The sequence below is a fragment of the Gavialis gangeticus genome, unplaced genomic scaffold, assembly GCF_001723915.1.
Source record: "Gavialis gangeticus isolate Ggan-Ray unplaced genomic scaffold, GavGan_comp1, whole genome shotgun sequence".
In the NCBI taxonomy this organism is placed as follows: Eukaryota; Metazoa; Chordata; order Crocodylia; family Gavialidae; genus Gavialis; species Gavialis gangeticus.
In genome coordinates this window covers 71,445,848-71,459,493 of record NW_017728994.1, presented here as the reverse complement: position 1 = coordinate 71,459,493, position 13,646 = coordinate 71,445,848, and the positions used below count along the sequence as shown (strand labels likewise).

Below are 13,646 nucleotides of genomic sequence, written 5' to 3'. Positions count from 1 at the left end.
ACATTTGCCAGCCAGTAAAACAAAAGATACATGTCAAGTACTTGTTCAAAAATATGTTATTTCACCACAAATTACAATGAATTCAGATAAGGTGACATTTTAATGTAGCATACTAATTCTGCATCCAGAGTTAATGACTCTCTCAATTAGCTAATAATACATTGCATGTAGTCACTGAATTCCTACTGTAATTTTTTCAAAAATATTTCCCAGCAGCACTAAAAAATTAACTAAACAATTTGTTTTATTTTCTTCAGAGGGTCAGAGTGATTTAGCAGGCGCCATGACCTCATCTGGGCTTTGGATATAGACAGATTTTATTTTTGGCAAATTCATGATTTATTTAAATTGAGTTACAGAAACTAGCTCATTCAGGTGATGAAGAACTGGTGAAGAAACACGCTCAGAAGTGAGGGAAGAGGGGAAAAAACTGCAGGAAAATGTAAATTACAGATTAGGTATTGCCATTTTTGTGAATAAGTGCCATCTTGATTTTTATTTTTCTGATTGGCTTAAACTTATCAGATGACAATGTACAAGTGAAAAAAGGAAAGAGAGCCTACAGAATTGCTGCTTATTATGGAAATAGCACACCCCAAAGTCATCTTGTTGGTGGGTTTATTCCTTCCCATTTATCACAGCAGCTGCTCTGGGTGTCTGGGAGTTGTCTTAGACTGTCCAAGTGCTTTTCACATCATATGTTAAGCCTCTCCATATTCCAATCCCTCAAAGATTCTGCAAAAACTTCACTGGTCCCATTTCTCCTTTCATACATTCTTTGCACCAGAAATTTGAATTTCCACGTTCTCTACAGTGTAGTCACCTTTATGTGCTCTTTCTGCTTAATCTGGCTTTTTCTTTCCATCCCCATTGGTAACCTCACTAGATCAGTTCTAATCCTCGCTCTTGGATTCAACTAGTCATCATAAAATGAACACAAATATAGAGATACTAAAACACACTAATTCACCTCTGGAAATTCAGGCTCCATCCTTCCTTAAGAAAGATTTGCAAAATGAAGTGCTTCTCCAAGATTTCTGATTAACAGTAGGAATTAATACCAATACAAATAGCATAAACAAATCTCATTTTGTGTCACAGTTCCCAGTATATCATATGACTGATCAATCTCTCTCTCTCTCTAATTTTATTTCTGGTGACAAAGATTGGTTTATATTATTTATGGAGTCCATACATATTGTTGCAAATGGATGTTGAAAATATAAAATGAAAACTATATGTGACCAAACAAATCTCTCACAAAACTGTTACAAGGAGCTAGTAGTGACCAGCACTTCTTATTTTAAAAGAACTTTTGCGACCTATTCTTTGATAAGGTCTTGCACCTCTATTGTCTGCATCAAATCTTTACTGTGGAATAGGGAGAATATTCTCTGGCTACAAAGGCCACGTTCAAATGAATACAGCCATTTGTTTCCCTGGGAATTTTGTGCCATTCCTACTTGTCCCCAGGTGTGCCATGTGAGCTCTGGTGTGCAGCAGATTACCCAGGGCGGGGTACAGGGGGCTGGGGCCAGCACTGTGTTGGCTGTAACAGACTTACCCAGGGTCCTGGGGGCCTCGAGAAGCTGCAGCCACAGTGCTTCTGCAGCTGGGAGCATGGCCAGAAGCCAGAGTGTGGCTCCACTCTGGCCAGAAGCCAGAGTGTGGCTCCAGCCAGGCTCTGGTTTTGGGTGGTGTGTACTGCTGCCACATGTGCAACCCCGCTTTTTAAGGCATGGGTTTTTTGACCCCTTTTTGGTACACAGAGGTCTTCAGGGTTGGGTTTAACCTTTGTTCTCCCAGGGTCAAATCCCTCCACCCCCCATGCTGCAAGATAGCAATGCAGGAAATGCCTGCATGTGCAGTGTGTGGCGCCCCAGACAGGTCTGCAGCACCCACCACATACTGCATGTCCGTGCTCTTCTGGATGCAGCCATAGGTGCCTTCTGGATCCCTTCTCACCCCTTGCTACCTATAAAATATTGTGCAGCTTCTGATGAAAAACAAAGGATTCTGTTGTTCTTAGAAACCACTCTATTCCTTTTTCCAGCCCACCTTGTGTTCCTCAATTTTTTGTGCAGATTGGGCACATCTACACAAGACACTACTGTGTAGTGGTTACTGTGCATTTATTTAGTACTTGTATAATCAGGCACTAAATGAATTACTGCGCAGTAGTGCCAGTAAACACCTTTTTAGTGATTTTACTGCACAGTAGCCTAATAATACTGTGCAGTAGTATATTAGCACTGTTGTGCTGTGATGCACTCCTGCCCACTATTATTCAGCTACTGTGCAGTTAGCATCTCATGTAGATGCACTCAAGGACAAGCTACCAAAAAGGGGCAGGGCTTGGAAGCTGTCCAAGTGGCCCAGGCAGCAGCAGCAGCAGCAATTGCCACCTCTGCTATGGGAAGAGAGATATTCTTGGATGCAGCACACAGCCTCTGTTCTCCATTTCCTCCTTTAGCTACTCTGCACAGGAGATCAGCAAATCCAGGTTGATCCCTTCATAAAGACATTCCCAAAATCCAGTTCCAGCATTATACAAACCACTTTCCAACCTGGAAAACACCCAAGTCCTGATGCCAACTGATGAAGCTGTGTAGTTTTGGTGTCAACCTTTGTTTCAAGGCTGAAGGCTCTGTTCCAAACTTGATAATGATATGTAACTGTTATATATAAAAAGTTATTTTTCCTTTTAAGAAAAGATCTAGGAAATTACATTAAAAAGTTTGCTTAATTTTGCAACCTAAGCAATCTGAAGTTAATAATTAAAGGTTGGTACAGTCTGATCTGCAGCCATATTTTGATGTCTTTTTGCAGCTGAAATATGATACAAACTTTAATGACATGTTTTCATGCTATTTTTTTTCACATAGGCCAAATACCTCAGTCAGTGAAGATGATGGACCTAACAAGGGGGCAGAATTAAGACTGACTGGGTGATCAAATTTGGCATCTTTAACTTTTAAGCACTTGGCTCTTTTCATGTCCTTTAAAGTAATTACATAACTGATTACTAGGTCCATGGAATGCTGTGTAGCTCACTTCAGAGTTTTTGGTAGCAGAGCACAGAGCACAAAGCAATGCCTTCAGTAGTTTTGCAGATTGTTTGAAACTGTCTCATGAGATGGTTCACATTTGCCTGTTATTCTTTACTTCTTGCCAAATGCAATTTTCCAGTTAACTTGGAACAGTTGAGTCATTAGGCCAGCCCCTCAACTGGGGTAAGTTAGTAATAGCTCATTGTTTTTAGGCAAGACTTAAATGAATTTCAAACTGTTAGAAGACCAAATTCTTACAGAGTGCCCTGCCACCCCCAGCTGCTGACCAATGCTGCACTGAATCCTCTCATGTTGGAGTTAAAAAAAAGGAATTAAATGTTGCAGTAACTTAATTCTGGGTTAACTTCAAGCAGCATTTACTTTCCACCACTTACACAATTTCCTTCTCTCCGTGGTCTTTTTTTCTTGCCTGGCCCAATGCCTGCACAGATGTTTTGCAGAGGGGAGGTCGGATAGTTTTGCAGAGAGCTTAGCAGGGGACCGACCCCTCTGTGCAGCTGCTTTCTTTTCATCTCTGCTCAGCCCCAATATGACTTCTTTTCTGTGGTGCTGTTCCTTTCCAACGCATGGTGTGAAGGAACACAGGATTCTATTCTGTCTTGTACTCTGACCTATTTGAGATCCTGTTCCCAGAGGAAAAGAGCTATTGTATTAAACCACAGCATTAGTTCATTCAAATCCTTTTTTTTTTTTTTTAAGAAGAGGACAGGTGAAAGAGACCAGAAACATGCATTTCCAGCACATTTCATCAAGAGTAAAGAGAGAGTGCAGCTCAGAAAAGCTTGGAACGGATGGGAACAGATGCATGCCAAATGGTTTACAAGATAGCTGCATTTATATACACAGAAACAGGGAAGTGCAGTAAATGTTAAATTCAGTCCCCCCAAAAAAACAAACAAACAAAAACACACACATTTCATCTTTTTGCTAACAAGGTTGAGTCAAGTTTATGGAACTCTTGCGGGGAGGGGGTTAGTAGCAGCACCTGGGACACAGGAGTATTGGTGATTTGCACCCTCTGCCCCAACCTCTCCCAAATCAGCACCCAGGACCATTTCCCATTTGCATCACCTTAGTTAAGCCACTGAGTATTAGCAATCTATTTCATCACAGTGTAACTGCTAATCATTAGTGTGAAATATATTACATAAACATAGAGGCTTCACACAGCAATGATGGCAACAGGAGCTATGATTTGCCTTTATTTGCTCACTAATAATGTAATCATTCTCAAACATCCCACTGAACTATTCTGGAAAACCTCTGTTCACATAAAACAGTAAGTTAGAGAGAATTAGAAGCCAATACCTTCCAGACACATCAGAGGAACAGTATCATTCTAAAAGATGACACAGAAGAAGCTGATGGATGTATGATGATTGACAGAATAGCAATGGGAAATAACTCAAGTGATACAAAATTCCTCCTACGTATGTGGGAAGGTTTCTAATTACAGGGGGGAGGAGGGGTTTAACACTTCTGGAATAGGATGCAATATATTGTGGCGCAGAGGATTGATTGACATTGGCACTCAATCACAGATCTGCTTCCTGAATTCACATATACAATTATATTTGCATTTGTCGTTTGTATATTATTTATTATGTGATTCCATCTTCACTGTAAGAAACAGAATTGTGCTTGAATGTATGCAGATTTGAAACAACCTCATCCACTATTAACAGCGGGGCAAGTGATAGGGCACAATGAAAATCCTATTTTAATTGTTTTGCTGCTTGCATTTTTTAAAATGTTTATTTAGATTATTTTATAAAGGAAACTAGTGACACAGGTCTACATTTATTAGTTGTTCAAGAACTTATGTATTTTTATATTTAGCATAATTAAAAATCCAACTCTAGAGCTAAGGACAGAAATTACACATAAACTGGTTTAAGTGATCAGAAACGGGTTTAAACAGAATATAAATTCAGTGCACATAAAACAGTATCAAAATGGCCAAAAGCGGTTTAAGATAAACGTGGTTGAATGCAGTATCAGACTTAACTGATTGAGTTCAAACCAGTTCATGCAACTTCTGTCCCAGGCCCCTTCCTGGTTTAAGTTACACCAAAGTCCCCCAGCATCCTGGCATGCTCTCTGGGCTGGGCTCTCTGCCCTAGCAGAGCAGGGCTAGCCCCACCCCTCTGCTCCCCAGCCAGAGCAGAGACGAGCAGGGGTGGGGCCCTGGCCAGATGCTGGCCCCAAAGATATCAGGGAAGAGGTTTATCCCCCCTACCCTCCTCTGTCCCACTGGCATGGACTCAAATTGGGGTCTGTCAGGTGCTTCCCCCTTGCTGCTGCAGTGGTGAGTGGCAGCAGTAGCAGTTGGGGTGGCCAGACCATGGCTGAAGTCCCCCAGGGGCAGAGAGGGTAGAATGGGGGGTGCCCGTGCCTGCCCGCTCTGTCTCAGGGAGCCATGCAGATCAGCATCTGTCTGTGCCCATCTCCACCACTGTAGCAGTGAGAGGGGAGCACCAGGCAGACTCCATCTCAGGTCCATACCAGTGGGACAGGGAGGGGAGAATTAAATCTCCTCCCAGAGCTGCTCTAGCACCCCCCCCCGGCTTCTGGCCTGAGGCATGTCTCTGCATTCCCTGAGTTAACAGTCAATGTCTATTCACTTGCAAATGAATTCTATCTAGGCAGGCTAGACTAATCTGCAAAGATTGAATCAATTCAGGCTGTAAAAATAACAATAAATACAGCTAATGAGAGAGAGAGAGAGAGAGATGGGGGGCATGGATGAATCTCAGAATTTGAAAAGTGGGGTGCAGAAGATGTCACTGGCCCTGGAGGGGTGGCTGCAACCTCTCCTCCCTCCAGCAGGCAGACCACACCAAGGCAGCATCTGCTGGAGACTTCTGAATCCCAAAGCAAGTAAGACTCCCTTTCTCCCCACCTCTCAGCACCTGCTTCCTTTCAGTGCAGACACGTCTCATTCCTTCTCCTTTCCAGCAGGAATTGTCCAGGGGCTGTCACTGGGAGTAGCAAGGAGGACCCTACACCACCACTGTTGCTGTCTGCAGATGACCCAGGGGTTGTGGGAGCCCCAGAGCCTCTCTTGACCTGCTTGAACTAGAGTTTCTGTGCATGGCAGCATGAGGTACCCGGCTCAACTGGGGACAGCAGCAGTGACTCTTGCTCCCTCGCCCGGTCTCTCCAGGTGCCTCCACTGATCAAAAGCAGGCATGGGAAGGAGGACCACCACTGTTGTCATCCTTAGCCAGGCCCAACACCTTTTGTAGCTACTTCCTGCAGCTGGAGACTGTGGGATGGTGGGGGAAATGCACTGAAGAGGCAGGGACCTATCTGCTGCCACTGTTGCTGAGCCCAGCAGCCTGCACTGCAGCCCTTGACCAGAGGAGGGCAGGAATGGTCCTAGGGTCAGCAGCAGCAGATGAAGCTCATCTCCTTCCTCACCTGCTCCCTGCTTGGTCCCCCAAGTATCCCATCCTTGGTCCTTCCAGCTTGGAGCTCCACCCGCACCTCAGATTCCACAGTGGACCCAGGCTTCAGGGGAACTGAAGTCATCAACATAAGCTACACTGTGGAAAGAGGGTGCCACTCCCCCAGGATCTGCCCTTGCAGGTAGAATCAAGTGGTGATATGCTGTCCATGGGTGCTCTGAGATGTTTTCAAAGGTCCCACAGAGTGCCACACAATGTTAGCATTGTTAGGTATGTGAACCTGATCCACAAGATAAATCAGGAGACTTCCAATAGGAATTCATGGCATTAAAACATTCTGACTTGTTGTGGCCTTTCTGAGCATTTTGCAACAGTAAAAATGCTCTATCATTTTTCTGTAGTCTTAAAACAAGTGAAAAACAACAATCTGGCATATTCTAAGGTGTGCCTCCAGTCTAATAAGGTTGAGAAGCACTGGCCTAGAAACCTATGTCTCTCTAAACACAAAATATACATTTATTTCAGATCCTGAGAGAAAATCCACCAAATGTGAAACAAAGTAGTCTTTGACTCCAGATCTGATTATTATTTCCCTATCCAACAGATTCCTAAATTATGGGTTTGGAAATAGATATTATTTTAGGAGAATATTTACTAAAGGAAAATTTGAAATATTCAATCTGATTAATAGAACTGTAAGGACATAGCAGAAACATTCTCTTTGGAAATCTTGGCCATATACACATTTAAGTGGTCAACACAAAATTAATTACCAGCTCACTTTGCCAAAATTCTGAGTTATATGAATGTTATGGAAGTTTATATAGACTGATTCATTTCATTCACCCCCTAATTTTGTCCAATTGCATTCATAGTACAAAAACCCTACCATTTAAAGCAGGGGGATTAAAATATCTAGCAAATTCCTTTTCTACTACTTTCTAACAATACTTAAAGACAGGTTTGTCTGCAAAACAGTGCATGACCAGAATGGGCTGATTTAATGTTAAAGTTTATTAGCACCCACTTTGACAACTGCACAAGAAATATGTAGCTTTGCCAATTATGTACTGAGATGGCTGGGAATTTTTCAGTGAAAGTTTCATCAGAAAATACATGCTTGTCAAATTTCAAATTTTCCCCACACCCAGAATGGCCAAACTAGAGAGAAACATAACTTCCTTAAACACCCTCCCACCCCACCACCGAGGTGTCTGATGCTACATCTGCACATCCTCTCTCAAGTCAGAGACTGGAATTGATTTAGGTGACAGGCCAGGGGGGCTCCTGCCTCCTTCCAGGACAAGTGACTAAAACTAAGGATTGTTCTTCATCAATGCCACTCCTGCCTGTTTGCTGCTGTGGGTTCTTTCCCACCTTCTACATATTTGCTTCTTTCAACACCTTGCATCAAAGAAGAGTAAGGGGCCTGATACTTAACAGCAACCTCTCAGTGTTTTTTTGGTACCTTACAAGTACACCACAGTTATACCAATCACAAGGAAAAGATGCAATAAATACCAAGGACTTCCTGTTTTGCCACAATAAAAAGTAAACTAAAAAAATAACTGAAACAATAAAAGTACTTGAGGCATAAGAAGAGACTGTATCTAGACATTCCCATACTTAAGCCTGTGAGGTGCTGAGCAGTGTCAGCTTCCATTGTAGCCATCGAGGTAGAAGGATGCATTTCACCAGTGCTCAAAGCTGGTTTCCTGAGAGGGTAACTTTGATTGAAATAATGTTTAGATTTCTAGTTTTTCTACCCCATTGTGAATTATGGCATCAACCAACAAAATAACTTGGTTATGTTACATATGTTAGTGCCAAAGCCATCTGTTTCTACTTACAGGGGAACACAGACAAAAAGAAAACCTGCATTGGGATACAAAGCTTTACATTTACAATGCAAAATAAATCACACTTCAGTGTATTTAGGGAAGATTTATTATCCAGTCACTTCGTTAACATTACATTTTGTTTACTTGTCATTTCATATTATACATCAAAGATTAAATTCATCCGGGTATGGAAGGCAGCTTGTTACTTGTTACTGCTTAAGTCTTCCAGTAGGACTACAGGGGAAAGGTAAGGCAGACCTCGTGATGAAAAGGGAGCACTGGTTCCATGACTAAATGTTTTCTGGGTCCTGAAACCCATATAGAAGAATTTCAGGGGCTTTTTATTTTGAGCCTTTAATATGTGTATTTAATGCAAGCTACAGGGCTTGGGGCAGGCAGGGGACTACACAGTGAGGCAATAGTGCTTCCCTTGCAAAACCAAATTGATTTGGCTCTTTAAACTAAGGGTTCTATTTCAGTCTAACACAAAAACAACTGAAGGAGAGATTTTATATATATATATGAGAGAGAGAGAGAGAGAGAGAAAGATTTATCAGGTTTCCTCAGAGATTTTCATGCATCTGAATGATCATACATTACCCAGCTGCTTAGTTTGACATACCAAATAAACTGGTACGTATTAAGATCTAATTTAATGGTAACTTCTTTTAATAATAAAAATGTGAAAACTTTGTAAAACCAGAGCTTCCCTTTAGCTGTTCTTTACAAGATGAGAAATACTTCCTTTTTAATCTTTTTTAGATGCAAAAAACCACTATGAATTACCATGAACTTGTAGTTTTAGCTTTCATTCCTATAAAAATAAACAGTGGTCAACCTTCCTTCATTGTCACAGTTTTGTAATTAACCAGGTTAGACAGAGAATCACAAAGCAGATCTTCAATATTAAAATAGCATAATTTAATATACCCTTAGTAGAACTTTACTAATAAAATATACCTCCTCTCTCAAGCAGTGGGCTACATCAATACCTTGAACACAGCAGCAGCAGCATTTATCTAACAGACAGAACAATCATATAAACTGTGCATACTTAAAAGTAACTTTAAATATCTCTATTTTACTGCTGCAGAGATAATAAACCCCTACCTATTTTCTATGAAATTCTAGGTCTTAATCTTAAATAATTTTATAGAAATGATTATTCATTCATACAAACAGTCCCATTTACTTCAGAAGGGGAAATCCAGTGCTTAAAGTTATACATATATTTGCCTTTATAGTTTAAAAGCTTTAAGAATTCTCTCTCTCAGATATAGCAAATAAGTCCTCCAAGTTGTGAATAGCTGAGCAATTAAAATTTTAAATGGTACTTAAATTATAGTTTTACAATAAGTTCCCAATTTTTACTTTCTGAAATTCCTTCAGTTTATAAATTCCTGACATTATACTAAAATATTATTTCATGTAATTTATATTTTTCTTTTATAAGACAAAAATTATATAGCCCTAAGCACCCTTACACATACATATGTACACACATGAATGTAAGACTTTTTAGGTGCGTCTTTAATATATATATTAAAGACAGGCTTTTATAAGTGTGTGTGTATTCACGTGTTCACGTGCATGCATGAAAGCGTGTTTAGGGCTATACATGCTTACGTACACTTAACTAAATTAAACAAATAACTGCCTTTTCCCTTTTACCTCTTTTCCATTCAGGGTTGATCTGATGGAGAACAAACACAACAGCAGTATGGGATCCATTCTTTCCAATAGATGAATGCAGCTCCCTGTTAAACTGTTTGTTCAAATTATCTTAATCTAGTGCTGCTAAGCAACTTTATAGAAGAAGCTGTCTTCCCATCCCCTCTCTGATAAATGGAAACCTTGACTTTGAATACTGTACTCATGGTTTTACCATGTGATATACGGTCACCCAGCAACTTTAATGGGATCTTCTGAGAAGGGTTCTCTCCGTGTAATCTTATTAAGACTTTCCTCCTGTGACTGGAATAGGAAACAGTCAACCCAATCAATGACTGCAGATGAACCAGCACAAATCAAAATCCCCTCTAAGTTCAAGAGGAAAGTGTAAGGAGAACCTTCTGCCCTCCAAATTGCTTATGACCTCCACACTGTAAATTATAAGGAGAAAGCTGCCTGTAATACTGATAAATACATTATTCAATATGAGGCTGCTAGCCTGTATACCCCATTAACAATTTCTCTATGGAAAATGAAGTGATATAAAACGTTGTTTTTTTTACTCTAGCTAAATTATGCTCCATTTGAACAGAGGAGAAAAACAAAAGCATTTACTGGTTGCAAACTATTCCTATAAGGATCTCAGACATCTGTCACTCACTATTTCATCTCAACTCTGTAGAGTTAACAGGCTTCTCCAGTGAAATGTATACTGAAGGTGGATGTGACCGATCCTACTTTAAATATTAATGCCACTTTTTTGCAGAAGCAGCTAATGTTTAGATGCCCAACATGAGACTTCTTAAATAGACCTGATTTTTAGAAAGTGCTAAGAACTCGTTTTCTGAAACATACGCACTTGTAGAGCGTCTCATAGTAGGCACCTAAAACCAAAACACTGTTGAAAATGCTGGCATAAATGTATATTTTAATACAGTGCAAACCTACTTTCAGAAGTGTAACAAGGGACCATCTCACGGCTCGGATCTTACATCGGCCTGGCCATCTGTCCACGTAGGGCAGTCCACCCTGCCTTGTCTGCCATGACTTATTGTTAGGCTAATTGGTGTAACATGCAGGAGGCTGCCCATTTTACTGCACCAATGCCAGGGGGCTCTACCCACAGCTCTGTACCTCCCATACACCATGGCCCATGCCTCACAGATGGCATCCATGCTATTACTGTACCCCGGCTTAAAGTCAGGCCAAACCCAGTCCGTTGTTAGGCCATTTACATACTGCTTTGTTCTGGGCCTCATGCATACTGCCCGCCTCTCACTGGGGCCTCTATCACTCTGCCTGCTCTCATTGGGCCTCTGGGACTCTAGCCCTTTTTACTGGGCCACATTCACCCTGCCCTGCTCCTTTGAGTGGCTCCCATAGGCCACCAGGCTTATCCCTTCACTCCTTGGCTGGCCCTGGTGCAACCTTTTGGGCCTCTCCCATGACCCTCATCTGCATAGTGACTAGGCAATTCACCGAACACTGGGCTGACTCTGCCCCTAGCCCCTACCCAGGCCTCTCTACACATAAACCCTTCTCTGGGGGTTGGCCAATGTGCTGCTCTTCAGGCCACCCTTTCAGCCCTACTCAGTGCCCCCAACTTCCAGGCCTTCAGGCCACCACTGCGTACCCTACTCTGTGCAGGCCACCTTTTCTCTCATGCCCTATCCCTAGGGCTACACTACTGCCCCCTCCCTTGGGCCTCCAGAATCTTACACCCTTGTGGGACTCAGGTGGCCGTAACCATGCCTGGCTCCCGTGCCTGTCCCTATGTCCAGGTAACCAGGATATGGGGGCTGGGGTTTTAAGACACCCCTTTTTGCTTTTCACTGGGGAGGTAGCTGGCCTGGCACTTCTAGGGGACCATCCGGCCACAGACAGTCCCACCAGGCCACCGTCCCTAGCAGGGTTCAGTTTTCAGGCATACCCAGGACCAGGAGCCTCCTGCCATCTCCAATAACTCCTGCCCTTAATTCCAAGATGTTCTATGAGCAGCAGTTCAGCTGGGTATTGTTACTCCTTTGACTCCTTGCAGCAAACTGGTGCCTCGGCCCTGTGAGCCTGAAGCTAAAATGGCCGGCTACTTGGGGCTGGGCCACAGCTGCCAGCTGCCTGCTCCCAGTTTTAAAGTGACAGGCACCTGTCACAATAGGATTATAGGAAAGTAGACTGGAAAGGACTTCAGTCGGTCATCTAGTCTAGCCCCCTACTCAAGGCAGGATCACCCCTGACTAAACCATCTCAGTCAAGTGTCTGTCTAACCTGCTCTTTAAAACTTCCAAGGTTGGAGATTCCACAACTTTTCTGAGTAGTCTGTTTCAATGAGTGACCACCCTCATAGTAAGAAAGTTCCTCTTCATCTCCAGCCTAAGCTTCCTTGATTCAGCTTGAGGCCATTGTTCCTGGTTCTCTCCCCTACAGCCACAGAGAAAAGCCTCTCCCCATTCCCTCTACAAATCACCCTTTAGATTTTTGAAGGCTGTTATCAAATTCCCTCTCATTCTTCTCTTATCCAGAATAAATACTTTAGCTCTTTCAGCCTTTTCCCATAAGTCTTGCCTCCCAGGCCCCTAACATTTTCATTGCTTTGCACTGAAATGTTTCCAGTATGTTCACATACTTCTTGAAGTGTGGGGCTCAAAGCTGGACTTAGTACTCCACGGCTAGGGACAGACATTACACATAAACCAGTTTAAGCAATCAGAAACTGGCTGAAACTTGTAACAGAACAGATGTTCAGTACACATAAGCCAGTTTGAAAATGACTGAAATCAGTTTGAGATTAACCTGGTTGAATGTAGTATCAGACTTAACTGATTTGGCTTAAACTGGTTTATGCAATGTCTGTCCCAAACCCCTGGCTGGTTTAAGATAAACTAGACTCCCCCAGCATCCTAGTAAGCTCTCTGGGCTGAGCAGGGCTCTCTGCTCCACAGCAAGGCTGGCTCCTCCCCTCTGCTCCCTGGCCAGAACTCTGGCAGAGACTTGCAGGTATAGAACATCTGCCTGGCTTCTCCCTGCTAAATAGGGATTAGTCCCCTCTCCCATCTGCCCTGTGTAGACACCTCAGCATTAGCTAGCAGAACACATACTGGCTGTGGTCTGTGCTGTGGGAGACAAGAGGCAGACAGGCTTTTTGGAGCTAATCAACAGGTAGCTTAATGTGCTTCCTTGAAAGAGCTCTTTAAGAAGCGCTCCATTAGTTACTGGAGAGAGGCTTTGTTTTCTTAGTGTGTTAGGAGTTATAAACATTCCCTGCTGTGCTGCCTGGGGAGAGGGGTGGATAATCAGAGTGTCCTGCCAGGGCCTGGCTATGCCCCCCTCAGCTCAGGTCTGTGGAAGCAACAAAGGAAGGGCTGCTATAGTGCCCCCTGGCTTCTAGCCTGAGCCACTGCATTTCTAGGATGTCTGTCCAGTTACAAAACTGATTTAGCCTAGCCAGGTTAGACTAACCTGCAAAGATCGAATCAGTTCAGGCTCAGGCTTTTTGAATGTCTGTCCCTAGCCCAGGTTAGGGCTCACCAGTGCTGAACAGAGTAGAAGAATCGCTTCTCTTGATTTGCAAGTAACACTCCTGTTAATACAACCCAGTATGCTGTTGACTTTTTTTTCCAGCAACACAAGTGCACTTTTCTGCAACACTGCAGCCA

General features: G+C 42.7%; 1 protein-coding gene across 2 annotated transcripts in view; it reads right to left on the bottom strand.

Annotated features, from left to right (window-relative positions):
* PTPRE (protein tyrosine phosphatase, receptor type E) overlaps positions 1–13,646 on the bottom strand; it is a 235,412-nt gene that overhangs the window by 196,150 nt on the left and 25,616 nt on the right. The gene's annotated exons all lie outside the window — the stretch shown is intronic.